This window comes from Mus caroli, unplaced genomic scaffold (genome assembly GCF_978045245.1).
Source record: "Mus caroli unplaced genomic scaffold, Mus_caroli_1 scaffold_11, whole genome shotgun sequence".
Lineage (NCBI taxonomy): Eukaryota > Metazoa > Chordata > Mammalia > Rodentia > Muridae > Mus > Mus caroli.
Window position 1 is genome coordinate 44,437,883 of NW_028227266.1, and position 4,379 is coordinate 44,442,261.

Consider the following 4,379-nt stretch of genomic DNA (forward strand, 5'->3'; position numbering starts at 1 on the left):
CATTTTGTCATCCCAGCCAGAACCCAAAGGAACTTTGCCTCAAGTCATTCTCTTCTCTTTAGGCTCAGTCACCTCTTGTGGAAATTCTCTACAAGCCTTTGGAAATTGTCTGATGACCCTCCCACCCCCTTATTTTAGCTTTAACCAATTAAACATTCTTTGGGTCCCCATACTTTATATGTGAAAATATATACATATACACATTAAATAAATGTATGCCTTTCCCCCCCATAATGTACTGATTTCATATCTATTATCAATTTACCCATCATCATCGGGCCAAGGGAAAATTTCCTCTTGTCCCTAAAGTCTCCCCTCAAAAAGTATGCATTCAGTCTGCCCCTAGAGGTGTTGTAGGTGTGGCTGCTGTGTCACATGTACGTCAGTAGGTGGCAGAGATGAGAGAGGCTGTGTCTATGCTCAGGGTTCTGGCCTATGGACTTTTGAATGACATTCCTGGAGAAAAGTAAGCCCGAGGTGACTAGACAGGAAGCTAGCCTGAGATAACCACCAGTCCAGTACCACACAGACCTGGGAGGGCAGGGAGGGTATGAAGGGAGGAGAGAGAGGTGTGACATTCACAAAGAACTAATAAAAAGTTTAAAAATATAAAAATACATATTTGGACTGGAGAGATGGCTCAGCGGTTAAGAGCGTTGACTGCTCTTCCAGAGGTCCTGAGTTCAATTCCCAGCAACCACATGGTGGCTCACAACCATCTATAGTGGGATCCAATGCCCTCTTCTGGTATGTGTCTGAAGACGGCTACAGTGTACTCATATAAATAAGATAATTAAAGATTTTAAAAAATACGTATTTGTTTGGATCCACAGGAACTGTGAATATATTACTTTTCGGGTACAAGTAAGCTGCAATGACTGAAGGGAACATATGATTTGAGATGAGGAGATAACCCTGAATTATTTAGGGGGGTCCTATGTAATCACAAAATTTTTCATAAGAATGAGACAAGAGGGTCAGGAGAGAGCAGAAGTCTGTTTGACAATGAATACAGAAATTGGAATGATGTGGTGCCAGCCAAGGAATGCTGGCAGGTTGTGGACATTTGAAGAAGTCAAGAATGAATTCTTCCTTGGAGCCTCCAGGAGGCTGTGCCGCTGACCCATGGGTTTGAGCTGTGTGAGGCTCCTCTGGGAATTTTGAGAACAAACTTGTGCTATTTGTTCTAAGCCACTTACTTAGTCAGGGGAAACAATTCCACTCATGTGGCATCCAATCTAGGACCAGATCATCTAAATGTTCTGTCATACTTCAGTCTGTCATTTTTTTTTAAAGCGGTCAAGGTGTCAAGTGTTAATCCTGGTCTCTGAGAACTTTATGGTGACTAGGAACTTATAGGGCAATGAGGTCTCAATACTTCAATCCTTCCTGCCCTTGCTCCAACTCCCTGGCCCTGCCTCCTCATTTTCCCCGAAGCTTAGTTGATTCACTTAGATCACTAGACCCTCCTGTAATGACTCAGAGAGCATCTCACAGGTGACAGATACCCGAAGCACCGTGTGGGAGGGGCCGAGAGCATGACTCTGTAGACTCTGTATAGAGCTGCTTGCCTAACATGTACAGGGCCCTGGGTTCAATGTCAGCACTCCAAACCCAGCCTTAAACCAGCACAGAGTGAGAGACTCTAACAGCCAGAGATTTTAAATAGCCATTGATTAGACACTAACATTTAAAAGCTAGTTATGCGGTCTAAGTACAAACAAACATGCTCATTTTAAGTACAGCACTTGTTGAGGGAGACAAGCAAATCTCTGAGAGATCCGCACGCAGTTCACCCAGTTTCAGAAGGTACACACAGCTTGTGTTAGAAGTCTGTCACTGTGGCAGACCCAGTAACACATGTCACTTCTGTAAACACACCTTCCTGACAGCTTTATTGATGTATACTGGCTATACAATAAGCCATGTGTACCAACACGTACCATTTGGGAAACTTTGACATATCTATCTTTAAGATTATCTCCATTGTTAAATAATAATAATAATAATAATAATAATAATAATAATAATAAAAATACCCATCACCCCTGAAAATTGCCTTCTGTGTTTTATAACTTGTCCTTCTCTCTGTTTCCTTGTGTCCCCTCTTGTCTGCCATCCTTACAGGCAACCACTGATGTGTTTCCTATGCTAGCATCCAAGTCAGGCAGCTCCACCTCCCTATAACTCCAGCCCTTGGGGAATCTAACACCTCTAGCCTCCCTGGCACTGACTCAGGCATGCCCATCCACCCTCAGACACATGGTTTAGAATGACAAAAATAAGTCTTAGAAATATGCATGCTTTAATTTCTCCTGGGAAAACACTCATGTAGACTCTACAGAAGCCACAGGTTGGATGGAGCATTTATGTTAGGGCCAGCTGGGTAAACTGGAACAGGAGTCCTTATGTTGAAGTCCCAGCCACAGAGATGGAACCAGACTGCTCATCTGAGTTTTGGAGAAATCAGAAAAGTGAGTGATAATAGCCAGTTTTTTATATAAGCTTGGTCAGGTGCTTCTCTCTGCTTACAGGCAATGAGGACCCCACACCTCACTCATGACTCCTCACCCACCCAACCCTGTGCTTTAGCTTTTGCAAAAGGATGGTGGTCACTTTGAAACAACCAAACAACCAGCTGCCTTTGCTGGTTCTGCATTCCTCAGTCTTCTCTTTAATGAAGACATCTCCTCTGTCCAGCTTATTAGAACCTCACTCTAGCCGATGGGACGAGATGTTGCCTGACTCAAGAATTGTAGAGAAGATCCATGGAGACCTTTAAATTCATCTTAATTTGTCTCTTGATGATCTGGCAGGTGACAAAGTGACCAGAAGGGCAGCACCGACGACAACCATGAAGCTCTGACTAAGAACGTAACAGGGGATTCTGACCTAAGACCTCTTGTCTCTTGACAGAGCTTCGAGGCTGGGAGGCAAGTTCCTCCTATCCTGACTCTGCTCGGTTGCATTGAGTGTCTGGTTATCTGGCTGTGGAATTCAGAGTCAGTTTGTCTTTTGAGAAGGCTCTTGACCATTGGGTTTGGAGTACCTGAGACACTACCAGGAAGCTACAGTTCTACAGGCAGCTCTGTTTGCATGAAGTAGCTGTAGCTGCACAGTGTGCGTTCCAGGCTTGGGAGGTCACAGAATTGGAAGACCACCCTCTTCATAGACATCTTCTTTGAGATCTTAGGTAAGAGAGGCCTCAGGTGTCTGACTTGGAAAACCATTCTTGAATAATCGGGAGTTTGGGGGAGGGGAGAGTGTCCTGAAAGCCAGAGACACAGTTTGATGGTGTCGTAGCACATAAGAGAGCTCTTGTATGCACACATTTGTTGCTCTCTGCCCTGGTAGGGGATGCAGCATAACCAAGTCCTTTAAACTCCTGTGACTCCGATGATGGACTGTAACCTGGTGAGCAAAGAGAAGCCTTTCCTCACTTAAGTTGCATTTGCAGGGTATTTCATCACTAACAGAGAAAGAAAGCAAGATGGGGGAAGGGGCAAAATGAGGATTGCAGAAGGACTCATGGGAGGTGAAAGCAGAAAGGAGACATGTGGGTGGATGGGTTGGGAGTGGAGACTCAACTAAACAAATTCTGCTTGAAAATATCATAACAGTGCCCAACACTTTAAAAAAAAATGGCCAGAGAGATATGTGGGTGGTGCCCCATCTGCAGTTAGTATACTGGAATTGCCAAGTCTTTCTTCTCACTCTTTTTTTTTTCTTCTTTTCTCTTTTGGTTTTTTGAGACATGGTTTCTCTGTGTAGCCCTGGTTTTCCTGGAACTCACTTTGTAGACCAGGCTGGCCTCGAACTCAGAAATCTGTCTGCCTCTGCCTCCCAAGTGCTCAGATTAAAGGCGTGCACCACCACCACCCAGCTCTTTTCACTCTTTGGAAATAACTTTGGGTTGCTACATGCATGGAGTCTTTCTGACCCCTCTTTGGAACCTATCAATTTTGACCTTGAATCACTTGTTAAATATACTTCCTATTTGGAACATGATAGAAACTTCCCCTTGTTTTGGTATCACTTATCTGTCTATCTGTCTGTCTCTTTCTATCATCTATTATTTATCTATCATCTATTTGTCATCTCTCTATTGATTATCTATCATTTATCTATTATCTATCAAACTATTATCTATTTATCTGTTAATCCATCATCTATCTATTTTCTATCATCTATCTACTATTTATCTACTATCTATCATCTATCTATTATCTATGTATTATCTATCTATCTGTCTGTCCATCTCTACCATCTATATCTATATCTATATCTATATCTATATCTATATCTATATCTATATCTATATCTATATCTATATCTATATCCATATCTATCTATCTATCTATCTATCTATCTATCTATCA

General features: G+C 42.6%; 1 non-coding gene across 1 annotated transcript; it reads left to right on the top strand.

Annotated features, from left to right (window-relative positions):
* The first annotated feature begins 335 nt into the window (after window positions 1–335).
* On the top strand, window positions 336–463 carry LOC115032047 (small nucleolar RNA SNORA17). The gene has a single exon (XR_003837694.1). It is a non-coding gene; the product is annotated as a small nucleolar RNA SNORA17 (small nucleolar RNA).
* The last annotated feature ends 3,916 nt before the right edge of the window (window positions 464–4,379 follow it).